Below are 27,215 nucleotides of genomic sequence, written 5' to 3'. Positions count from 1 at the left end.
ATTTGAGGCGAAAATGCTTTACACCTGCCCCCAATATTTACTATTTTCCATTGGCCACAAATGGGGGACAGATTTTTAGTTAGCTGCATTATGACAGGTGGCCAGAATTATATGAAGACAAACTGCCTCTTTCTTTGCATCTGCTCAGATTCTGGTAGCAGCAACCATGTTGCCCCTTGAGAGTCCATGGGGAAGGATGTGTTAGATTCACAACAGGGGGGGCTTTTACATGGGGCAGGTGTTTTAGATAATATGTGTTTCACTTTTGTATGTGTGTTTAAATCTTCATCTTATATTATTTTAACTGGGTTATTTTAATAGTTTTTTAAAAATTTATTCCAAGATTGTTTTTATCTCCTGAGCCACCTTGGGTCCCTTTTTAGGAGAATGGCAGCATAAAAATTAAATAAATAAATAAATAAATAAATAAATAAATAAATTACCCTCCAAGTGTTGGGGCAGTCCCAGTTAATCCTCTTTCATTGCACTTTTCCAGCTCCTTTTAAAATGTCCACATTTTTCTCTCCACCTCTCATTTTCCCTCTCTGTCCTAGACTTCAGTTGCTACAAACTCAGCCATGGGAGAAAAGAGGAGGGGGAGGGATCTTGCTGTTGCCAGTAAGCTCAGGTAAAAGCAATCAGCTGCAGCCTCTCTTGGCTTGTTTATCTTTCCTCATTAATAGCCTTTGTCACCTTTATCACACTCTGATATTGCTTATCCCTGTGTGTCAGTTTTCATCTGTGAAATGCTGGAGGTATATGATGTAGGATTGCATTTCTGTCACACAAATATGGCCATGAGCACATGACTGGTCCAGTTGTATGGCAGCTGTACCTAGACAAAGGTAATTGTCTGTATCATGGTGCAGACTGTTCAAAGGACCAGTGAAGCTCTGCTCTACAGCACTGGACATTATATTCCTGACACACAGAACAGTCTTGCGGGGACTATTCATGAGCATCTCTAAGACTCCATTCTGATCTACAGAAGGAACTCAGCATATTGGTTTGATCCTTAAGGGGGGGGGGGGATGGTTCAGTGTGCACCAATATTAACTCCAATGGCTTCATTTGAAATAAAAATGAAACAAAATCAGGGTTATCTTTGCATGTTTCTGGTATGTTTGTACCAACTATGTGGAATCATTGTGGTTCAGATAATAGGCTGCTAATTTTCCTCTCTCAAGTGCAGGTATAATTAAGTTGAAACAATCATTTGCTGATGAGTACTTCATTTTCCGTGATATGAGTCATCATATAAATGTCTGTCACTTATACTTTTCTTAACCTGCTGTTGTTAAGTAACAACCTTATCGTCGTTAAGCCTTTCCACAGTAAACAAAATTCTTCCATTTTCCTAATTGGAAACATCTTCTAATCATGATGGATGCAAAAAGGGGCCCAGTGTTAGAAATGCACAAACTCACCGCCAGCATGGGCAATTCATGTTTTATCTGTCCAGGTATTGCACCAGCCATTATAGATAGAGATAGATAGAGATAGATGGAAATGGTTCGAAAGTCAGCATTTTATCATGAGTCAGGGTAGGAAAGTTATATGGAAGTTTGTATTGTAAATGTCTTTTATTTAAAGTCTCTATGGTGATTATAAACAATGGGGTTGTATATTGTGAGTTGATGTGCTTCTATCAACTGATGTCTCTTGTCTATGTTTTTTATGTGTAATTTCAATTTCAATTTTTTTAAAAAAAGGAAGCCAGCATTTTGCAATCAGAAATTTCACGAATGTTTAAGATGTGCTTCAATAGAAGAACAAACCCAGTATAATTTCATCTCTGAATCCATAGCTGTATGAAGAACTCGCTTTAAGTCTGCTGTACAGTTTAGTTTCTATCCTAAGAGAATTAACTAAACTTATTTCAGAATATATTTAGTGTAACATGTGGGATTTAGTTAATAATGAAAAGTAAGCAATTCTGTGTGTCAGGAATATAATGTGACATTCTTTCTCCACTTGGTTAAGGAAGGGGATAGCACTATGATTTGTCAAATATTTTGAGAATTGGAAAATGAATGCTGTTTTCTGTCCTGTGCTAACAGGATTGTTTTACTCAGATTTCTTTGCCTTTAGAATGAGGAAATAGGTTCCAAGGTTTAGTCATATCTTCATAGGCCAGCTGAAATGAGAGGTGAATCACTGGCCACTTAAGACTTCCATAATAAGCTCACTCAAGTCAATGGCCACTTAATCAAACTACACCAGTTATTGAATGCTCCTTCAAAGGTTAAAAGCTCTCTTTCTAAGCACCTATGTAAAAGGTTCTCAGCTTTCAACTCAGCATACAAAGTATGGAAGCAGCCTGTTGCGTATTACTTATATTGGCACATTACTGTTTTTCAAGTCAATTTCATTTCAGCATTTATTTACTTGAAACGATCTTGCCTTTTACAATTCCAAGAACAATACAATAAAAATGATAACAATATTAAAACATTTTAAAAACATCTCATGAAAACAACAGAAGCTACAGACAAACAGGATATGAATATATGACATATCCCTTATCTATTGTCTGTTGGTAGTGGTTAATCCATTCTGGGTTTTCATTTGCATTAAGTGAGCTTTATAAGGTGCTAAACCTATATTGGGAATAGTATTCAGCACTATCAATTCAGATTAAAATTCAGAGTGGATTTACTGCCTCTCTGACATAGATTCCAGAATCACCACCCGCTTCTGTGGTCCAAATCCAGTTGTTACTCCCAATCAGAGAGGACTCATTAGAACATACAGAAGTGTTATTTTACCAAGTTTGTACTGATTTAATGAACCTATTCTAACTGTTGGACTTAGGTCTGAGGGTCTTTCCACACTACACAGTTGTAGAACTATGAGCCACTTTAACTACCATAGCAGTAGATTATGGAATCCCAGGTCCTGTAGTTTGGTGAGGTACTAGAACTCTCTGGCTCAAACAGCATGATGGGGTAAAGGGTTACAAAGCTCAGCTGTGCTGGACATGAATCATGAAGAATACAGAATAGATCCAGAATGTGTAGATGTAGCCTGAGTGGCTTATTTCTAGGGTACAGTACAACACAGAACAAACTCATTTGGATATGCCCTTGTATTGTGTCCTTGTATGTATTGTGAAGTTGAAGGCTTTCATGGCCAGCATCCATAGTTTTTTGTGGGTTTTCCAGGCTATGTGGCCATGTTCTATAAGAGTTTCTTCCTGATGTTTCGCCAGCATCTGTGGCTGTCATCTTCAGAGAATGCTTGCCTGGAAAAAGTGGGTGTATACACACACACACACACACACACACACACACACAGAGTGTGAGCCTGGGAATGCAGGAGTGATTTGCATGTGTATTGTTCTGTGCTGTTGGCAGGCCTCAGGCTGGGAGGCTAAAGCAAAAGAGGATTAGTGTCTGTTAATTGGTGATCATTATCTGCTGGGAAAGCCCTTGACTCTGAATGGTTTCCCATTTGCATTTGCTGAGTCCTTATTTTGCTATTCCTCAGTACTGATAGCCAAATTTTATTCACTTTAAGGGTTTCTTCTTTCCGGTTGAAATTATCCAGATGTTTGTGGGTTTCAATGGCTTCCCTGTACATCCTGACATGGTAGTGGTTGGCATGGTCCAAAATTTCAGTGTTTTCAAACAGTATTTTATGCCCTGGATGGTTAGTGGCATGTTCTGCTATTGCTGATTTTTCTGGCTGGCCCAGTCTCCAGTGTCTCTCGTGTTCCTTGATTTTTGTTTCTCTGATCGCAGGAGCTGCAGAAGTGTATTTCATACCATGCAGCTGTGGACAAGTCCCCATAGGGACCACCAAACGCAGTGTGCAAACAAACTCTTCCAGGTTAGCATTCTCTGACTATGCCAGCCACAGATGCTGGCAAAACATCAGGAATAAACTCTTATAGAACATGGCCACATAGCCCGAAAAACCCACAAAAAACAAGTCTGGGTGCTTTACAAAACACCCAGACCCAATTGAAGGTTTCCATCACTTGTCCCAGATTTAAAAGACATTTTCAGAAAACCTGGAGTAAAATGTGGCAATGAGGAGTGGCTACCTTTCCACACGGTCCTTGCAAGCATCTCTGTGGGTTGCACTGTGAACACAAGTCGTTCTGAGGTCAGAACGAGGCTGGGTGCCTTGTTCTGACTTCAGTATGACTCATGGTTGTGGTGGCGGCAGCGGCCATCTCACAGTGACCACATGTGAAGGCAGCTGCCCGCTGCTGCTGTGTTTTACTGCAGCAAGTACGTGGGGGATCTGGGTGGAATTTGGGGCCAGAATACTCTGATGGGCAACCAGGAGTATTCTTGCAAATGTAGATAAGCTCTCTGTCTGATGTAGTACTAGTCATGATGACAGTATGAAACTTCTATGTTCTCTAAAACTGAATGCTAACTGATGGAGAGTAACAACATTTTCATGACCTACCTGTGAGCTTCTTAGAGCTTACTGGCCACTAATTTAAACAAGATGGAAAATAAATGGGCCTCAGGTTCCCAACCTGTGCTCCAAAGAGCCCTTAGGACTCTGCGTGCACTTGCCTGAAGGATCCGTGTGCACTTCCCAGGTGTTCCACAGTTGCTCCAGGAAAATATAACACTAGCCCTAAACTTGTAAGATGTAGGGTAGGCCTCTTAGGGGCTCCACCATAGAAATTGATTCTAAAAAGGGCTCCATGAGTCAAAAAGGTTGGGAATCCCTGATCCAGCAGAAATAAATGTATAATATGTTCTTATGGACCCATGCTCTTGTTTTTTACACTTTCTTTAAATTACTTTATAGCTGATGGCTTACATTGCTTTTTATTGGAACATGTCCTGAATAGTTCTTTAAGGTGGGAGAGAAATTCCCTGATAAATAACGTTCAGCATTCTTCTTTCATAGCTTGATACCTAGTTTTTTCAAAATGTATATAATGAAGGAGAGTCTAATTCATCCATCTAATACATATACTTTTACTTTCCTGCACTGAACAGATTCATTTACAAAATGAATTCTCCTTTGGAGACGCTACATCCAGATGGGTAATGTTTTCTTAAGCTGATAAGGCCTTATTAATGAGTCACTTTTCTGATGGAAGAGTTGCAGTTCAAAGCCTAATGCTGCCTCAGGTGCAGAGTATGAAACTGACACTATGAATTCATGAATGCCACTGTATTATTTGCATAATGACAAGGATGCGCCCACTGGGAAATAGGAAATATAGCTTTTGAAAAAAGAGAATACATGGCTTTCTCTTACCTGTAAAAAGTACCAAAATACTCATTGCAAAGGCAGCTCACTGTTGTAACATTGTTCATGGTCTGGAATGCAGATACTGTGCCTTTTCTTTGTTGCAATTCAGACTCTACCAGATTAATATAATTATAGCATAAGGCACTTGCAACAAAGACCAAACATATGAATATATATGTGCCCAACATTAACCAGTACTGTATCTCTTCCTAGGACAATGCCAGTAACACTTAAATACAATGCATACAGTGATGAAAAGTCCTGCCTAGAATTTGCAGTTTTGGATTACCTTGTCTTGTTTCCAAAGTGAAAACTAATGCATCAGGAATTCTTTATTGTTCATTTTATATTTCAAGTGTTTTGAGCACTGTGTCTGCATAGTTGGCTGCAGCTTTTCATTTCCTTCATATCTTTCCCCTCCCTCTGTATTAGCAATGTGCACAGTCATATTGATAAGGCACAGCAAAAGCAATCACAAAAGCCACCACTTCAATGTTATTGCACGCATTATTGTATCCAGATGCTCGGTGGGCAAGAGCATTCATGGCACACAATAAAACAGAGCAAAGGGGCAAACTTGTCCATGTTTCCAGGGGGCAATTCATCTGCTGCAGCAAAAGAAATTTAAAAATAATTATGACAGAGTCTTGCGGCAACTTAAAGACTAACAAGGGGTGTCTCCACAGTATACAGTTATAGCCTCTTATGACATTTTGACTGTCATGCTTCTGTCCAATGGAATCCTAGGATTTGTAGCAAGAGAGTTATAATGTTGTAATTCAAGGAAGTCACCAAAAGGATTCTATGTCCATCATCAAATGACAAATCCCAGGAACCCATAGAGTGGACCCCCAGGTTAAAGTGACATCAAATTGCTGTAATTGTGCAATGTAGATATTCCCCAGTTTTGTTTGGCATAAATTTTTATAGACTCGATATCTGATTAAGAGTGCATCTACACTGTAGAAATAATGCAGTTTGACACCACTGTAAGTGATGTAGCAAAAATGTTTTTATTCAGGTAGGTTTTCAACATATAATATATGGGGTGTGCATTTCAGTTATTTTTTTCTTTTAATGTATGCAATTTTATACTGTTTTTAACTTCATTGCCTTTAATTCTTTTAAAAAATTTATTGCAAAGTTCTGAAAAAATGTTTTTATTTGTGATCCTGGGATTTGTAGATTTACAAGGTCTTTAGCTGTCAAAGAGTGCTAGTGCCTCACACTACAAATCCCAGGATTCTGTAAAATGCAGCCACAGCAGTTAAAGTGGTGTCAAACTGCACTATTTTTTAGTACAGTATAGACATACCTGATGTAGGCTGAAGGCCAGAAAATGTAGGGCAAGAAGCATGACTTGCATCTTTCTGGATCCTGTTACATTCTATTGCACTCCTCTGACTGTATAAATATGCTTTATAACCTGAGGCTTTAATATCACTTTGTATTGCATCTGAAGAAGTGGATTTATAGCCACAAAAGCTCATGCTAAAAAAACCAAACCAAGTCTTAAAGATACTGTTACATTCTTTTCCCCACCTTTTTCTCTCCCTGATTTCCTCCTTTTTATGCTACAAGACACTAACATGACTATTTCTCTGAAGACTTTTTGATGTTTTTGGCATACCTATAGTTATATAAAGACTCCCTGTGTACACTAGGACTGTAAATTGGTACTAACTCAATTCCAGTAGTATCTTGACACAAGAACGTACAGTCAAATCAAGGTTGCTTTTCCCATTGCAATTGTATTGACAAAACAGAGGGGGAAATTGCAGATGAAATGAACGTTGACACAGCATGTGACCATTTTGGAACTGATTTTACAGATTTTCCTAATTGAACCAGAATTTAGGAGGGTGGAATGCAGAGAAGAGTAAACACAAAGAACAATAAAGGAACAGAATGGGAGGTATCTTCTCTCTCTTAGACATCTAAGGATAATTGTGATTTGTGCTTCCCAGCACCTGGCAAGCTGTAGAAAGCACATCAGGCATTACCTTTAAACATTATGAGCATGTTGTAGGAGGAGACTGCTTGGCATCAACCAAGATCTATGGTAAGCTATAAAACATGTTACTTGTACAATAATATCAAGATCTGCTGAAATACCTTCTTTGAAAAATAAAGTATAGTGTGAAGCTACCTCAAAATCTTGGCAATATCTACTGATAAAAATTAATTTCTAGGTTAGCTAACTAAAACCAACCAATTGTTTCACACGCAATGATTTGAATCCCATTCCCACAGAGGAAAAAAGTGTGGATCAAGCACAAAGAAGGAAATAATATTTGAATATTTTAAAAAATGGTCCTAAACTGAAGAGAATCTTTGCAATACAGGACTTATTCTGCACAAAATTGATTAGAAGAAATCTTAATTTTGGTACAAAAAACACTATTACCTGAGCAGAAAATGCTGTTTCCTCTACATAAATACAAATGCTAATTTCGCAAATATGTCCCCAACTATGCCATTGTCAGTTCAGGAAATCCCACTTTCTGTGCTGAAAATTATTCTGTGCTGAAAATGTTGTTTTCTGTGCAAAAATGCCACATGATTTTTTTTTTGGGGGGGGGGGGGAGAATAAGTCCTGAAGTATAGTCTTCAAAAACTGTGCAGGTTTAAAGACTTCCTCACAATAGGAAAAAATGTTGCTGAAATTGCTTCTTTCAGGAACAAAATTAGCACAGAATTACATCCCTAAGCAAGCATAAGCATCATAATATTTGAAAATTCTAGGTGTTCATTTAGCAACATACTCATACACTAGAAACAATGTGTTTAATGTTTCAATAGGTAGGGATACGAGGCAACAGACAAGACGACATCGGAACAAAATTAGCATCACAGATATCCCATTTTTTGTTAGGCATATGAATTACCATGTATACTAGAAATCTGCGGGGAAACCTCTGTGTCTGTTTCCTCAACAAACTATGCAGAACAGCTTCTGTTCTGACACAAATATTGATTTATTCTTTTTCTGAACACTCGTTGGCTTACAGACATACAAGCAGACTAGCTCAATACTATTTTGTTCTGTTAGTCAGTATATTTACATGACAGACCAAGGCATCTAATAAAGCACTGAGACAGATAAACAAAGCTCTCATAAAATTAAATGCAAACATACTAGTATCAGTTGGCATCTACACTACTGTCAGATAAATTCAGGGCTGGGGGGAAAGATGTTATTGTCTCAGAAGTAGATCTCTTTTGAACTACAGTATTTGAACAATGAGAACTATTACCCGTACAACTGTACCCCAAGACAATCTCAATTTCAACAAAATTACATTTCAAGGTTGGATCCAGACATCCTGCCCAGCTCATGAAAGAGAGGATCCATCTATATGTGGTGGGAACTTGGTTCCATGGGAGAAAGAGAACAAGTCTGGAGTTTTAACCAGCTCCTACTTCTTCCCGCAATTCTAACCTCTCATACTGTTCTGGAATGTATCCCCCTTCGCCAGCATGATTGGAGATCTGGATCCAATCCATTGTGTCCTTTCACAACAAAATAGCCATGCTGCACCCACAACAGACTTTCTCACAAATTACAGGCATTTTTCTATTATATGACAACTGATTAATATACTCAAAAGAATTCCTTTGTTAGCCTGGAAAAGCTTGCATGATCACAAAATGATCTCCCCATACAATCCGCCTCGCACCCTCAGAACATCTGGGCAGCAACTGCTGAAGGTGCCTGGGGCTAGGTTAGCTTCTACCTCTAGAAGGGCCTTTTCCACAGCTGCCCCAGCCCTTTGGAATACGCTGCCCACGGAGCTCCGCTCATCTACCACCCTGGCCCAATTTAGGAAGGACCTCAAAACCTTCCTATTCAAGCAGGCATTCCCCGACTAAATATCCTGTGGGCCTCCCTCCTCTTCCGTGGCCATGAGGATGGGCTAACGGGGCCTTTGTTATTGTTTTAGACTGTGTATTGTTATTGTTTCGTGTTTTTAACCTGTATTTGTTTGCACTTGTTGCATTGTTGTAAGCCGCCCTGATCTTCTTGGAAGGGCGGGATATAAATAAAGATTTTATTTATTTATTATATTTATTACAAAATGGCTTTCAGAAGGCATTCCTGAACAACATCCTCTCTCTGCCTGTATCCCAAGGGCCTTCTAAAATTCAGACAAGTTTTTAAAGGCTTGTTGTAAAGTGGAGCAAGGGATAGCTGCCAATTCCCACTGAAACCAATGGGTATACAATGTTCTGGTTTCTAAAATTTTAAACTGTTGGCAACAACAACAACAACAATGCCCTTCATTTAATGCTTAGTAAACTCTGATTGCAGCATTTAAAGTTGCAATCCTATGTTCACTTCCCTGGGAGTAAGCCCCACTAAATGCACTATAAAGTCACCTCTATTTATTTGTTATAAGATTTAGGTCTCACCTTTGTTCCCCAAATCTGCCTTCTGAGGATGCTCAGATTAAAACTGTATGATTCTGTATATATGTAACCATATATAGTCAACTGACTGGTTGCTGAGGATTTCAACAGTGTTTTCAACAGTGTTTTTAAAGTAACTGTGTTTTTTATTTTGGGAGACATTCATTTTGCCACAACTGGGCAGTCATCAACAGCCTTTAGAACTGCTTTTGCTTTTCTACTCTCTACATTGTTTGGTAACATTTTATGCTTGAACTATCTGTTGAGATTATACATGAGTATTACAAGCATGGTAGTTCATTACTAAGCAATTCACCTTACATGTGGTTGGAATCCTTATACAGTATATTACTGTAGCAGCAAGAAATCAAAAAAGAAACGAAGCAGTAATCACACACTACTCAGGTTATGTGTAAAGCAGATCTACAGAAGCCAAGTCTCACCAAAATCAATTAAAAACTATTTTTAACTCTGTGCGGCCAACCTTGGGGAAAGCCTGTGATTAAACTTCAATCTCTGCAGTGTTTCATTATGACAATATTAAATGCAACCACCTCTCTGATTTGTTACATCAGAAATACATTTTAGTGTATTCACATATTAGAATTCCCTCCTCCCACAATTACTAGAGCATAACACAATAATTTAAACAGTCATTTGTTTCACTCAACAGCTGAGATATTTGTTAGAGATCTAAGAATACACTTGCATAAAGAAGGATCTGCTTTATTATGTGACAGACACTGTATTTACTGGAAAGTAACTGGAGCCTCTCACTTAGGAAAATTTCATGCATAATGTGTCATATATTATGCATGCATGTGCAACTCAGCATAGCCCAATATAACCAAACAATTACTAAAACAAACTATGAATACAGAATCAAAAATGCTAAAACTGAGGGCATAAGAGTTGATTCTGACAAAAAACTACTAATTTATGAGCAAAAAAAGTATTCATTATCAGAGTAATCAGAGTGCAGTTGCTCATTCAACTTACAGCCTCTCAAAAAGGTATTGCCACTAAAAATTGATTAGAGTTTTTAATAGAAATAAATTCGCTTGAAATTAGTTACCACTTACCAAGCTATAGCATTAACCTTTCAAGGCAAGCCAACCAAGTTAGAGCAACTAATTTCAAATCGGATAATTTTTTTTTAAAATCATGTTTTGCCACAAATTGTATTCATAAAAGAATAGGCTCATCTTAAAGATCAGCTTAATCTTAAGTTGAATGGACTGCGTTACGACATGTTATCTTGATTCAAAGGGCATTTAGATAGCACACTGTATGCCTAAAGACACTAGCCATGTTCAGACATCCTCACTCACTTCAAGTCACATGACAGGAGGAAGTGAGCACATGTTTGCTGACCCCAAACCTTCTGTTGCATCCATATCATCCATCTCCATTACCTTGTACATGTTCTACTCACATAGGTTCCCCGTATAATTTAGAATGCTGACCAGGTCATTCTAAATCAGAACCTGAAAAACATACTATCCCACAATCTATTAACCAACATGGCCACAGAGTTAAAATCTCTGTGCTGAGTCACATGTGAAGCCTATGCATGCTGAACAATGGAAAAAATAAAGGTCTATGAGGGAACTAGGTAAAGGTAAATATAGAGCCTTTACATGAATGTCTAGTTGTAATCAACTGCAGGGGGCGGTGCTCATCTCATTTACTAAGCCGAAGAGCCAGCGTTGGCTGAAGACGACTCCGGTGATCATGTGGCCAGCATGACTGCACCAAACGCTGTTACTTTCCCACCAAAGTGGTACCTGTTTACTTGCATGCATGCTTTCAAACTGCTAGGTTGGCAGAAGCTGGGACTAGTGAGAGGAGCTCACCCCATCATGCTGCACTTGGGCCTCGAATTGCCAACCTTCTGATCTTCCGATTGTCAGAACTGGTGTCTTAACCACTAAGCCACTTCATCCCTCCAAGAGGAAACTGCCTCCCACAAAATCCACTTTAGTCCTAAATACCTTTACCAGAACTAACTAAAAAGCTTTAAAAGTGTGAAAGTTTTCAAGTTCTCCAGAACTATTTATCATAGGTGACACAAAAATAAGGCACTGGAGGAAGAAGTAGAGGAATCCCATAATTTGTCCAATGGATCAGCAGTTAAAACCAGTCTCAAAATAGAGGATGAAGACTGAATGAGAGCTCTTGCTAGATGTGCTTGCAAGTATCCTGCCCAAAACATTGGTATGTAAACTTTCATGAATCTTAACCTCTTTCATTCTTATATGCAACAATTATTTTCAAAAGTTTTCTCCCTACTGGGCAATTTATTTAATTTATAGCCTACGAGTATAATGTCTTGGTTTGAGCATTGGACTAGGACATGGGAAGACTAGAGTTTGAATCCCCATTCAGCTATGGAAACCTGGGTGACCTTAGGGAAGTCACACTCTCTCCGAGGAAGGAAAAATCTCCTCTCAACAAATTCTGCCAAGAAAACCCTGTAAAAGAATTACCTTAGGGTCTCCATAAGCCAGAAATTACTTGAAGGAAGAACAACAAGAAGCATTATTTGAATCGGGCACTCAAAGCACCCCAGATCACAGCATTTGTGCACATTTGTTATTATTCACTTCACTTTTGGGGGAGGACAATTAATTGAACTAACAACAATACTATTTTGTACAAATTACACTGTGCTTGATGCAAAAATGTGTTTTTTGCAAAAAAAAAATGTTTTGCAAAGAAGTCCTCTAATGCAAAAACGATGACAACAACAAAAATTCACAGTGTCTGATCACTTTTTGACAGTGTCTTGATGTGTAGAGGAACCCCTTCTCATCCAGCATGAGAAAATTTCAGAATATTCTTTGAGTGATGCACTAGCACTCTGGGAGACCTAGGTTTAAATCTCTACACAGCTAAAGAAACCTCATTGGATGGCCTTAGGCAATTCAAACTCAGCCTTAAAGTAAAGAAATTGAAAACACCCTCTCAATATGTTTTGCCACAAAAATCCTACGAGATGTTGCCGAAAACTGGAGTTTAGTGGAAGGCATATAACAAAATTCATCCTCCAGCAGATGTGATCGTGGGAACGGCAATATAGAAATAAAATTTCAATCAATTTCAAATAAATAAATAAATAAATAAATTTCAATTTCAATGTAAGGAAATGGGGACAGTTGATAGGGATGCATCAGAGGAGATGGAAGCAGTATGTGCAGTCCGGCTTTTTGTTGTTACTGCTGTTGGGGGTCTTTTTGCATCACAACTGAACTGTGTTCAAGAGAATGCATGAAGAGTGTTATTGAATTTCTACAGCTACCCTTGCTTGACAGGATGTGTTTTAAGCTACATCTATAACACAGACATCAATGTGAGAAATCTGCAAAACTGGGAATTTTCATTACAGCTAGATCCCTGGTGAGCTGCCAGCGATGTGTTAAATGTGGGAGAAGTTCAAATTCAAAGTGTTTGGGTTAAATGGATATACTCCTGGAGGTAAAATGTAAACAAAACCAGTCTTTATGCTCCTAAGCTCTTGTACTGATAATAAGTGTCTGTGTCACATTTTCAGTGCAGTCCTAAGCATATTCACTCAAAACTACATTCTGCATACTTAGATAGATACGGTGGACTTAAGGTATTATAACCTATGCTGCTTAACTTTGTCTAATTTGCCTAACTCTCCTTGTTTTAATTTTTTTGCATAATGTAAATATATTTGTGATATTCATATGTTTTTCATAGAAGCTGATGATTTAATACCAATTTGGAGGAATATAAATGATGTTATAAAAGCGGGGTACCGTGTGTTATGTTGGAAGTGTATGAAACTAATGTGGATTATCATATAATCATTTTTGTATTGTGTTTTGTATGTTTTGTATTATGTCTTCTTTATATGTTTTCTTAACAAAATAAAAAAAACCCTACATTCTGCAATGGGACATGCTTGCTATTTTTTGTGGTTAAGGCTACTGTCTGTGTATATACTGCCTTAATAATCATTAGATGAATCATGTAAGGTAGGTCAATAATAATAATAATAATAATAATAATAATAATAATAATAAATTATTTATTTATAGCCCGCCCAATCACAAGGAATCCGAGCAGGTTACAGTAATAAAAATACATAAATAATATGATAAAAATTCAAAATTAGCCCCTTCCTGCCCCCTCACTCCCTCCAGGCTGGACGATAGCAGTTGCCATGGAGGGAGGGCTCTTTCTCTTGAGGGCAGTCCCAATGGTGTTGGGGAGACAGGTGTCAATGGACACAGTGAGATTCTTCACAGGGAGTTACTGATTCATAGCTTACGTACTTAAGATGCAACTGCATTGGATCATAGCCTTTGATTACAGACGATAATCATTTTTCCATAGTCAATGTGAACTTTTATTAATTGGCTAATTATATTTATATTTCAAATTTCCTCCAAGGTTGTCAATGGGTCATACCCATTTTTCTCCTCACAAAAACCCTTTGAGTTAGGTTGGCTTGAGAGGTAGTGACGCAAGGCCATCTGATGAGTTTCATGGCTGACTGGGGATTTGAGGCTGGGTCTCTACAGAACTAGTATAGTACTGTACCATCACACTACACTGGATCTATTGTAAGAGTATAAATCATAATACCTGTACTCCTATATTTTGACTGTATCTCCCTCTCAATCTATCCCTTCTCAAGAATTTAATAGGTCCATAGCCCTATATTTCTCAACATTTTCACTGGTAAGATTAAATCTCTGCCAACACCACTAGCTTTGAACAGCATATGTTCTGTAAGGATTGCAAGATCAGCTTCCATTAATTAAATTCAAAAGTTGGACTTGGCTCAAATGGCTTTTTATTGTTATTGTTTGGCACATGGTACTATGGAATCACATGGAGATGTTTTTAAAAATTCATCACTGTAAGCACTATCTAAAACTGTCAAGTCAGCAGCAACATCTTGTTAACACTGAGACATATCTAATCCTCAGAGGCTAATGAACAGTGTATAACTTCCAAAATGGCAACCTAGTTATTCTTGTTCACTGTTCCTTTAAGCTATGTCAGTATGTGCTGCCTTAATTGTTCAACTTAATCAGATTCTTTTTAGGAAAAGGTGAAGGGCAATTGAAACAAATTCTTTGCTGCTAGATGAGAAGTGCAGCTACATTTTGGGGACATTTATTAGGTCCATTTTCTTTTCTTTTTTTTATAGAACAGGTTTTAAGTTTAAAATGTACTGGGTTTTTTTGTCTTGAAGCTACAAGGTGACTACATTATATATGGTCTGCTCAAGACATTTTTCTACTGATGCACCATGTATCCATTCCACACACAAAAGGCTGAAAGCCTGATAATTGAAGCTGAACACAGATGATGGGCTAACATCTCTCGACATAACTTGTTGCTACCTCCTAGCATCTAGCACTTGAGGTGATTGCCTTATTCTACTTAATGCTAGGGACAGAATTATGCATAATTCTATGCTAGAGAGAATTTCAGTCTACCCAGAGGTAAACTGAATTTGTAACCTAATGGTAACAGCACTGAGTGTATGTGAAAAGGATGCCCACTGACAATCTTGAAGTTTCTTGGAGGCACAGGCAAATAAAAAAAAGAATCTTACTGCTGGCCTGCAGTTAACAAACACCCGGTCTTGAAGTGAAGTAGCAAAAGTGGCTGAAGAATCTGGTACTTTGACAGATGGCTGTGTCTACAAAGGGGGAGAGCACTCAGGAAAACAGGACTAAGGAAGAGAGAGATACCTCATTCTGCATAATCTGCTTAGAATATTTACGAGTGGGACAAACACAGATAATGCTGAAGAAGAACACAAGACCTTTCTGAATCAGGTCTTTCACAATAGTGAAGCAGTCCAGAGCCAAGCAGAAACTGAGACAGGAACAGATCCAGATAACAGAATCAGCCAGGGAAAAGAAGGATAAAGTAGCTGAGGAATAGATTTTTAAAATATGAAGGCCCCATACAGACAGGCCAAAATAAAGCTGCTTCAGGTCACTTTGGAGGTATGCTGTTTACATGATGCATGCGTACTACGAGTCCAGAAGCTGTGCCAAAGGCACGATCCAGTCCCAAGGACTAGAGCGCAGCTTTTGCGCAACTTCTGGACTCTTAGTACGCCTGCATTGTGTAAACGGCATACCCCCAATGTGACCCGAAGCAGCTTTATTTTGGCCTGTCTGTATAGGGCCATAGAAAAGTAAAAGCAGAAAAACTTCAGAGAGAAGACTCTTCTTGTGATACAAGTCAAAGCTTAACTATCTAGATCACACCCCAAGAATAGGAGGGCAAATCTAAAAGGTAAATTAATTAACAAATCTATCTCTTCCTAAATGGGCAAGAATTAACATGGAAGATCATCCTGCCGCTCTACTATTTTTAGAACAAAGAACCAGCATGGTTTAAGTTAGGATACATTGGAATATTGTTAAAATTATACATTATACTTGTGTTTTGTCAAATTACTGTTGTTGCTGTTGTTATTGTGTGCCTTCAAGTCGTTTTCAACCTATGACAACTCTATAATGGGGTTTTCTTGGCCAGATTTGTTCAGAGGGGTTTGTTTTTGCCTTCCTCTGAGGCTGAAATAGTGTGATTTGCCCAAAGTCATCCAGTGGGGGTTTGAATCCTGCTCTCCAGAGCTGTAGTCCAATGCAAAAATCACTAGACCATGCTGGCTCTCAAATTTTTCCTTGGCATATGGACTGTTAATTGTTCAGAGCAATTGCAAAAACAAGATGTATGTACCTTACAAGCCCGCAAAGAAATAATTTTATTGTGCTGAATATCTGTTCTCCAAAATCATAGTGCCCTTCTATGGAGTAGGCCTTATTTGCTAGAAAACATAGGACTGCATTACAAGCCAAATAAATCTTCTCTCAGGGGGAACAGGAGTCAACCATGTCTGGGGCCTAGCAGGTTTTGAGGAAAGCTGAAGTGTTACAGGTGAATAAAGAACATGGTTTAGTTGGGAGAATTTTTAAGTTTTTGGACTCTCCTCTGCCTAACCTAAAATATTGAGAGATTAACAGGTGAAATGAATTAATCACAATTCTCTTGGAAACAGATCTTATAAATTTGTTGTCTTTGTGCTCCTTCAAATTGACTCTTACTTACAACGACCCTATGACAGGATTTTCTTGGTGAGATTTATTCAGAGAAGGTTCAGCATTGCCTTCCTCTAAGGCTGAAACAGTGGCCAAGGCCACCCACTGGATTTCCACGCCTGAGCACAGATTTGAATTCTGGTGTCACAGAGTCCTAGTCCAACACTTAAACTATACCCCCTGGCTCTTGATCCTACAAATTGGTGAATGATAAATAATTTTCCTGGACAAATTCAATTGAGAAGTTCACCCTATGATAGGGTTGCCATAAGTCAGGACCTCCGAACTGGGACAAATGTAGGACAAACATAGGACAAAATTTTCAAATGGAGGACACATTTTTAACAAATGGAGGACACACAAAAATGATGTTTTTTTAAAAAAAAATTCATATAAATGCATGATTCTTAGGCATGATAAAAATGGAGGACATTTGGCATTATTCCTAGACAGATGGCAGAAATGTGCTTCCCTTTCTGGTCAAACCAGAAGAGGAGGAAGAGTGGAAGAAGCAGAGGAGGAGGAAGAGGAGAAGAAGAAAAGGAGGAAGAAGAGGAGGAGGAAGAGGGGGAAGTAGAGAGGAAGAAAAGGGGGAGGAAGAGGGGAAGGATGAGGTGGAAAAGAAGAGGAGGAGGAAGAAGAAGAAGGGGAGGAAGAGGAGGAGGAGGAGAGGAGACAGAAGAAGAGGAGGAGGAGAAAGAAGAGGAGCAAGCTGCAAGGCAGGGAAAAAAGGGTCTCCCTTCGAGGAGGGACCCTTCCTCCCTGCCTTGGAGCCTGCCTGGCCGGCGGGGGAAGCTCCAAGGCAGGGAAAAAAGGGTCTCCCTTGGAGGAGAGACCCTTCTCTCCCTGCCCTGGAGCCTGCCTGGCCGGCGGGGCAAGCCCCAAGGCAGGGAGAGAAGGGTCTCCCTTGGAGAGACCCTTCTCTCCCTGCTCTGAAGCCTGCAGGCGCGCCTCCAGGGCGAGGTCTTGAATGCCGCCCAGGCCTCAGTAGGGGCCAGCGGCAGCGCGCACACCTGCCCCACTTCCTTCCCCCCCGCACGCGCCGCGGGCTGCGGGGCAGGCGCGCGTGCTGCCGCTGACCCCTACTGAGGCCTGGGCGGCATTCAAGCCCTCGCCCTGGAGGCGAGGAAGAGGAGGAAGGCGGAGCTGGAGGAGGAGGTGGGTTGGCGCCGCAGCAGTCGCATTAGCGGCAGCGGCAATGGCCGGAGCGGGGCCCCCAAACAGGGGACCAGGCATGGGTGGGGGCCCAAACCGGACCGTGACCGGGAGGGCCCCCCCCAAAAGCGTGCTGGTCACGGGGGGGGGCGGGTTATGGCAACCCTACATGAGTACTCTCATTTCGAATCCAAGGAGCAATCATTTTATCTCTTTTGAAACAGAAAGTAAAATTGAACTGGGAGCTGAGAAAGTGTTAAAACAAAAGCTTTCCTTTTTGTAAACAACTTGGTCATCTGGTGTATACAAAGCTGAAGCATGATAGATAGTCCTCACTAGATTCTCATTTAGTTCCCTAAAATGTAATGAGACCCTGATTTATTGCCTTGAATTACATGAGCTACAGTGATTCCAGAACTAATTCTTTAAGGTTGTTTTTTCCCCTCTCATTCCAAAGACCAACAGATAGCTATTTCCTGGGCACAATTTCAAGTTCTTATTCAGAGCTCTACCTGAATACCCTAAATGCTTTGCACTGGCCTGGGCCTGAAATTAGGGCTAGATAGGGCTGAGAGTCCACATGTGCCCAGCTCTATGATCGGTGCCCGTGCACCATCATGGTGCGCCCCCATTTACTTAAGGCGCACCATGATGATGCACACGCATCAGAGCGTCCAACTGGCACTTGCTGGAAGGGGCATCATCATGGCACATAAGCACCATAAGGACGTCCCTAAAAAGAAGCTGCCTAGAGTGTCGTCTTTTTAGGAGTGCATGAGAAGAACCCCTTAGTTCTTGAGCCCATATTTAAAAAGTGTAGCCTTTAGAGAAGAGTCAGGTCTCTGAACCAAATGAACCACCTTCATTTACAAGTAAATTGGATGCTGCTGCTTTAGGAGAACTGTCAGCAGTTTTCTACAGTGTCAAGTTGGCTTCCTGAGAACCCTGCACATGTAGGGAAGTCATGTATGAATTCAGTTTTCAGTGTATAAGCTATTTCCTGCTTGACCACTGTTTGGACATAACTGACTATTGAGTTCCATTTTTGCATAACTGCATAAACCGTCTAATTAAAAATGATAATTGTAAACTGCTCTGATAGCCTTTGGGGCTGAAGGGCAGGGTATAAATACAATCAATCAATCAATGCATATCCCTATTTGAACAATGCCAGCTATTTTACTGCATGTCTGTTCTTCACATTTAAAGAAACCCAGTGGTCTACACAGCAAGAAAAATAAGAGTCTAGTTACCTAGCACTGAAGTTGATGCCTGTCATTTTATTTCCCTGCAGTGCCTCTAGTACATCAGTCCTGCACAGTTTTATATGCCAGGACTGGCAAAGAACAACTGGAACTTATCTGGTACAGCCACACCTATGTCAGCAGTGTGCCCATGTGAGCGTCTGGGCCATTGGCAACTGTCCAGCATTACCCATCTGAAATGATGTGCCTGTATTTGCATCCCATAGTATACACAGTATACTATTGCCTGCCATAGTATGCCCACAGTATACAGTTGCCTGCCATAGCCACCGAATTCGTATGCACAGATTCAACCATGTATGGCTTGAAAATATTTTTAAAATGTTTTTTTAAAAGCAAACCTTGATTTTGCCATTTTATATATGGACAGCATTTTACCATCCCATTGTATATAATGGGATGCAGCATTCACAGATTTTGGTATCCACACAGAGTGCTAGAACCAAACCTCAGCTGATACCAAAAGCATAAGGGCAGGGGGAGAAAGGAAACCTAATAAACTCACCACTGTAAGTCCCACCAATATCATACTTCCAAACATCACAGATGGTTTGGCATAAGTGATATAGGAGCTGAATTAATAGATGCCAACATGACAGCACTGGGGTTCAGATGCATTTGATTTAAAGAAGGGATTCAGATTTGAAACTTTCCACCAGCTGTGCAATTGCTCCAGGGAGTACTTTCTGGGTGAGATGAATGGAAAGACCTTCACAGGTTTTCTGTTACAAGTTCTGTGTCAAAGCTCACTATCCCTAGGATAACAGGAGTGTCAAGCAAGGTTGTCAACAGCTCAGAAAAGACATCACCCCTGGCTGTCAGCATTCTTCGAAGCAGTCACATACGGCTATATAACAAAAACTGTCAATTGTCCTAATTGCCTGCTTGCAACTTTCAGAATATGATTTTCTGGCCTGCTAACACTTGACTTGGCAAGTGATTATTGAGAGGCTGGCAATTGATAGTGATTTGTCAGATTTGCTTCCGAAATATTTATAAAAAACAAAATGAACCAAAACCAGGATATTAATTATTTCATTAAACTCACAAAACAAACTATTATTACAGGTCGTGTTTGTAATGTTTTCTTACATTATGCAGCTAGCAATAATGAGGAAGAAACAGGCTTTAGAGTCAGGTGAGTACTTGTCAGTGTTAGCAACTTTTTCATACTGACCCTGACAAATTGCTGGTTTGCATTATGGTAACTTCCTGTTTGTCCACTTTCTTTCAGTATGTGCATCCATTTTTCCTTCCCTCTCTTCCATAAGACCTTGTGTTTGACTATGCACAAGCAATTTGTAAGTAGATCTGCTTTTATAAGTTTTTACAAAAAAGTGGCTTATTTCCCTCTCTATTATGCCTTGTGGGTGGGTGGAGAGTGGGAGGGAGAATGATTGTTGTTCAATCTGATTATTTTGCTTGAGAGATTAGGAACTATCTCTCACGTTTCCTAATAGTATGAATTGCTACAAATTCATGGTTCTCAAAGTCATGAGTTCACTGTTATTATCTGTGTCTTCTCTCTCTCGACTAGAGAAAGGTTAGACAATGCCATAGTCTCTGTTCATTCTCTGATGTTGTAGTCTCCTCAGAAAAGTGTCCTTCTAGTTTAAACCAGTTCTTGGCCCTAAAATCCTTGGGTCAAAAACCAAAGCCATCTTGGATGCCTATACCAGGGATAAGATGGGATATAAATGAAATCATCATCACAATAATTCCTGCCCACACTCTTAGATACTGAATTCATATTTCATTAAGCTCATCCTTGATCACTCAACCTACTTGGATAGCCTTTTGCTTCGTATATTCATTACACTGTCATAGCCTTGAGTAATATTTGGATATATGAGTATACCTGAGAGTGAACTAACACATTGCCCTCAGTCTCATATAGTTTAAATAAGCTTGCTAGAAAAAATAGTCCAAAGACTGCTTCTTATCCAAATCCTTCATCGAGGCATGCAATGAGGTGCTGAGAGCAAATGAAGGCAGGTTACAGATCGCCATAAGGGACATCCTCAGGACGTCCTAGGTTTAAAAAGGGGCGTCACTTCTTGATGCCCCCAAGCCTAATACGTCCTGAGGATGTACAAGATGGCGGCGCCCCATCTACATGGGGGACGCCATGAGCGCCGCATCCAAATGAGGTGGCGCAGACGTGACACCGACACGCCGCGCGAGGGTGCTTAGTGTGCCCTTTCATCGGCGCAGGAAGGAGCTCCGAAACGGAGCTCCTTCCTGGTCTTGCATCACTGGCGCAGCCTTTAGATGGCTGCGCCCAGCGACGCAGAGGAGAAAGGGTTCTCCTCCTCTCCGCCGCCGCGGGGTGTCCTTAGGGCTTGAAGCCTCAAGGACACCCCTTTCCAGGCCTCGGGGAAGTGGCCTTTTGCTGCTTCCCCACGGCCTGGAAAGCGGCGGATCAGGGCCTCAGCGGCTGCCACTCTGGCTACTGAGGCCCCAATCCGGCGGGGAAAGTGGCGGGTGCAGGCCGCCGCTTTTCGGCAGTCTGTAACGTGCCTATGTCTTAGATATTTTACTGAATAGTGATTCTTGGCACACCACTGCAGTTTAAACATAATATGGCAGATGTGCAAATAAATAAATAAATAAATAAATAAATAATATTGGTAGTAAGTTTTTAAAAAGGCCATAGGGCAAGTCAGAGGACACTATGAACACTCATAGCTATGGACTATCATCAGCAAAATCTACTGCCTCTACTGCCTACTGCTAAAATATTTTGGCAATCTTGTAAATTGCAAATGACAAGAACCAAGATGTATTTTCTTACTCTGCCTGGATAGAGAACAGTGATAGATGAAAAACCAATTACAGAACTAAGATTTACCAGCCCAGTGAAAACCCGGCAAGCCAAATAGCTCCTATGCAGTATTTCACATAACCTGTTTTCAACTTCAGTCTGAAAAGCAGAAAAATTGACCAGCAGAGTAAAGATCTGTAGCAATAGCACTAATCTACACTGTTTCATAAGTGAACCTTTTCTAGCTCTGGCTGCATCCTCACTGAAGAAATAATTTGGTTTCCTGTTCTGGTGCCACAACAAACTACAAATCCCATAATTCCGTAGCACTGAGCCAAGGTAGTTAAAGGGGTGTCAAACTGGATTATTTCTGCAGTAGATGCAATTTATGTCACTTGCCAGGTGCTTCAGTGAAGGAATATATTTCCTTTCCAGTTTTCCAACTCACATCATGATCAGCTTAGGAAAAAACATTCAACACATTATGAAACACTTTAAGAAAATCATTCAGCTCGACATAACAAACTTGCTCCTTGTATATGGCTTGTAACTCAAACAAAAACAAGTAAGGGCTGCTTTAAATCTAGTAATTTAAGTAATTATCTTGTTAATGAAAAATGATCTCTTCCAACAGATTCAAAACTGGAAGCAATGTCACCTCCATTTAGTATGTTTTGCATATACTTTCTAGCTTAGATCACATGCCTGAGGGAACATAGTGAAGATAAATAACTCTTAATTGCTCTTTAATGGAACTAAGATTTCTTGTTTAGAAGGCTAAATAAAACTTTAACATCAAGGCCTAGGATTAGTATACATGTGGTGAAAACTTGATGTTCCTGTATGAATTAGGATTCACATTTGGAAAGAGGGCTTTGTGCCTAAGCATGCTACTGGCAGTTTGTGAATCACTTCACATTGTAACATCATATCATATTTTCATCAAAACTAATAAAACACCTTTAATATTCAGCTATGTTCTAAAATGAGATACCATAAATGCTATAACAAAGATAATGGAATCTCTAATGTGAAACATATCTTTAAATCTTACAATACATTCCTTCTGGAACAATTATTTTTATTATTTTCACATTTTACCACTTCTCACAGAGTTTCCCACAGGATGGGAAGGCTGAGCCAGAAGAATTTCAAAGATAGTTTCATTATTCCAATACTAACATGTATACAGCATTTATAAATAATACAATTAAAGATAATTAAAACAGGTGTTTATAAATAATATGGGCATTGGCATTCTGACAAGCAAATGGGTTAAGTATTATGGCAATGTTCAATAAACAAAACAAGGTGTTGGGTTAGATAAGACATTGGCAGAAGCATAAGCAAACTCTGGCAGAGAGTGGTACAAGGCTGTCTTCCTTAATGACAAGAACAATGGAGAGAATTCAGAGGTCAGCTGAACTTCTCTAATAAGGAATTGATCTTATGTATCTTACTGACCCCCATTCATTTATGTCCTCTAGCCAGAACTCAATGTATGGTAGTCTATACTAAGGCTGAAGAATATGTGCCTTTCTAGATGCTGTTGGACTACTGTCAGCCCTAGCTAACATAATCAATGCTGAGATATAATGGATTTTGCAGTTCAAATAGTAGGGGACCCACATATTTGTTGGCCCTTCTATTTAAGGGGGAATCCATTAAATTCCCAAGGTCCCAGACTGAAGGCTTTTATAAGTTCCGACAATAATACTCAGCTTTTTTTGTAGTCCAGTGGTTGAAAACTAGATAGAATAATTTCAGAGGGCAGGCAGGGGAAGAGAACAGGGTGCAGTGTCATCTCCCTTTCCTTTACCTCCCACCAGAAGCATACACAGAGAGCTCGGACGCCCAGTGTCGAAGAAAGCGCCCAGCGCCACACCACCCACACCTGCGCCAGCGCTGAGGGGGGGAGAGGAGTTGCCAAGTCCTGTGATGGGAGTTAAGTTAAGAGGTGATGACCAATCTCATCCGGTGTGCTTCTTGGACATTTAATTAGGTGAAGTAGCCAATTGTGATGGGTCTAGTTAAAGTTAAAATACTTTTAATAGTTGGCTGAGTGGTAAGCAAAGTATCAACCAGTACTCACCAAGGGTTGAATTTGGCCCTTGGGGTAGCCAGTGGTGTTGCCACTCAGGGTGTCACTGGGGGCTGAGGCAGGGCTTTCAAACAGGGCTTCCAGGATCGGGGCCAAAAGGGCACCGCCTACCTCCCTGCTGCGCGACACTCTACACATGAGTAGAACAGAGTGCGGCAGGGAGAGAGCATGCCCAACCCCCCACCATGGGCCATTCTACTCACATGTAGAGCAGCACATGGCAGGGATAGAGCATGCCCAGCCCCCCTGTCACAGGCCATCTATTCATGTGCACAGCAGTGAATGGAAGGGAGGGAGTGTGCCCAGCCCCCCTACTGTAAGCCATTCTACTTACATGTAGAGTGGCACATGGCAGGGAGGGGGGGCTGAGCATGTTGCTGTGCACCATGCAAAGGCTACAGCACCTCCCTCAATGTGTTACTCTCTTCGTGATACTATTCTCATGAGGAGAATGAGGGAGGTGGGAGGGGGCCTGACCAGGTGTCACATGGTGTTCCCCCCCACATCCACACACCCCAGTGAGAGCACTGGGGGTAGCTGTTGCCTGCAGCCAACTACCTACAAGTTTCCACAACAAGATTGGAGAGCTTTCAAATCAAGGAGGGGAATCACCCTGCCCTCCAGATGTTGTTGGACTAGGATGGCAACTATCAAACATCTCTAACCAGCATAGCCAGTGTGAGGAATGCTGGGATTTACAACAACATCTCAGTTAAAGGAGAATTTTCTTCCAAATTATGGAAAATTTCAGAGTGAGAAAAATGACTATTGAAATACCAACCATTTTCTGAATATTCCTTTCCCTGGTTATTAACGGCATAACCACATTCCCCCCTCCAATTAGGTTAACAGGATAATAATGTTTAGATTTGTTCTGCAATGAATTGTAATTAGCCTTGTCTTCATTCATGCTTACTTGTCATCTCCACTTTACAAAGCAGAAAATGAGAGCTCCATACTATCACAAATCTCACTGGGGATCATTAAGATTTCCTACTGTTGCTGGAAAATACACCATCCAATATACACCATGTGTAGTCAATGGATACAGTAATTGTAATCTTTGGTTTAGTGCTGACCAAATCCCCTGAGGTTATTAGAAATGTTGAGTCTTGTAAGGTAACTGCTGGACATCTTCTGAAGCAAAACTGTTTTCTACTATCAGAAATCTATTGCTTAAAACAGGCTAAAAATTAGGTGGAAGCTTCACCCCAAGATGAGTCTGTTCATTACTACACTATACATTTATATATTTGAATAAATACAAATAGCATGATGTAAGAGTTGAAGTTTAGTGACAGAACCCATACAAAAGGTTCCTGGTTCAATCTCTGGCAACATCAAATAGATAAAGCTGATCTTTTAGCTCACTAAAACAGTTCTCAATGAGAGATTAGATGCTTGTTTAGGCCATTGAGGGCAGGCTGTTCTACATCTTACTGCAATCTGGCTTCGCGAGTCAGGCCATCACAACAGCTATCATAGTGCTTGAGGGCATAGTCAATAGGAGGTGATTCTTCCCACCCATTATCATTCAGTCATCTTTCAATATCAAGAATCTTACAAGTACAATGTGTATTTAGACATCCTCTGTCTGTGTCTTCAGTGTAGCTTAGTTCCAAGTACAAGTGCATAGGACAAACTGCCTATATCCTTGGTAGGTTCAACTACAATAACTATCTTAAACTTGTGTGTGTGTGTGTTTCCTTGATTATTTGGCATACTGTTGATTGACAATTCCTGATCTTACCAAACTATGTAGTCTTGGTAGTCCAATTCTGCCTGTTCATTGGGAAGGTGTCAGCCCCCCTAACCTAATCTCAACCTAGTTGAGAAGGTCCTTGCATGTTTACTCACCAGATAGACTACTAACAATGGTGGGACTGAGACAAAGACTTCCTTTGATGATTTTAAAACTCCAGCAGGATTATACAAGGAGATGATGTCTTTCAGGTAGTATGGACTGAGATCTTATAGGTCATAATCTGCACTATAAATTGTGCCCAGAAATTCATTCATTTCCCATGAAACTGTTCAGGAATGTTATGTGTTCTATGTACTCAGCCCTTTTCAATGGACATTTTAGCAGACTCAAAACCAGTGAGCTTCATTTGTGTGCATATCTGGGGAGAAGTAGGGGGACGTTAGTGATACAGAAAATGCATTTTGGTCTAACATGGCATTTAGAAGTCCTCCCAAGTACTTTGGTCCATATCCAGAGGATTTTAGTTATGGAAATGATAACATCACTGCCTATTAGTAACATGATGGCAAGACAGCTGTTTTGAAAGTCAACCACTGGTTTCATTTGCCCTTTGCCAGCTTTTCCCTGAGAACTTTCAAATTTCAATCCATGTTGGTTGTGCTTCTCTCATCAATCTGTCTCTCTGCTTGATTACGAAAGACATGGTTAAACGATCAATTGTCAGTAATAAAAAAAAATGAGGCTGTGATTTAAAACAAATAAATAAAAGCCTTCCCCCTAAAGCAGTTGAGAAATATATTTCAGAAAATAAAGGAACAACTCTGCCCAGTGGGCACAAATTTAGTACCAGTCTCTAACACAAAGGAAAAAAATAATAATTGTACGTTTCTCACATAAGATAGACAGAAAAGTTGATCTAGAAGATAGTGTTTTCCTTAGCAAAATTAACTTTTATTATAAATTAATTAATAGTGATAAAATGTTTCAATCATCCAAGAATTGTCTCTGAGTTGAAATGACTATTGTTGGAATGTGTGGATTTGCATATATTTCAGTGGTTCTGTATTTTACCATTCCCTCCATTTTCGTGGGGGATCCGTTCCAGACACACACACACACACACCCCCACGAAAATGGAAATTCGCACATATTCACACCCCATTGGCTTGAATGGCCATGTGTTCCCATGTAGACGCCATTTTAACCCTCCCCGCTTGCCAATCAATGAAGGACCGAGTCTGCAGACTCAAAGTCCATAAAAATGGAGGGAATTGAGCATCCTGAACAAAGTGAGAATTTTCCATTTCTGGTTGCCACCATGGCACCCATTTTAACATCACTCCAGCAGGATCTGGAGTCACAAAATCCACCAAATTTGCCCACCTTGTCTTACATAGTTCTCCATGTATATTTCACATTATTAGATAGGCATGAAACATGGCCACAGTGTAGCAGTAGACCACATATATCCCCCTCCTTGTATCAA

The 27,215-nt window shown here is 40.1% G+C and overlaps 1 protein-coding gene and 1 long non-coding RNA gene across 6 annotated transcripts in view; one reads left to right on the top strand and one right to left on the bottom strand.

The window, feature by feature from the left end:
• The window catches only part of SMYD3 (SET and MYND domain containing 3), a 550,856-nt gene that overhangs the window by 176,938 nt on the left and 346,703 nt on the right, over positions 1-27,215 (bottom strand). The window lies entirely within an intron of this gene.
• On the top strand, positions 17,781-23,920 carry LOC121919359. Its single transcript, XR_006101455.1, has 3 exons — positions 17,781-17,897; positions 20,394-20,460; positions 23,753-23,920. It is a non-coding gene; the product is annotated as an uncharacterized LOC121919359 (long non-coding RNA).

This window comes from Sceloporus undulatus, chromosome 1 (assembly GCF_019175285.1).
Source record: "Sceloporus undulatus isolate JIND9_A2432 ecotype Alabama chromosome 1, SceUnd_v1.1, whole genome shotgun sequence".
NCBI lineage: Eukaryota > Metazoa > Chordata > Lepidosauria > Squamata > Phrynosomatidae > Sceloporus > Sceloporus undulatus.
This window is presented reverse-complemented; position numbering and strand designations above follow the sequence as displayed.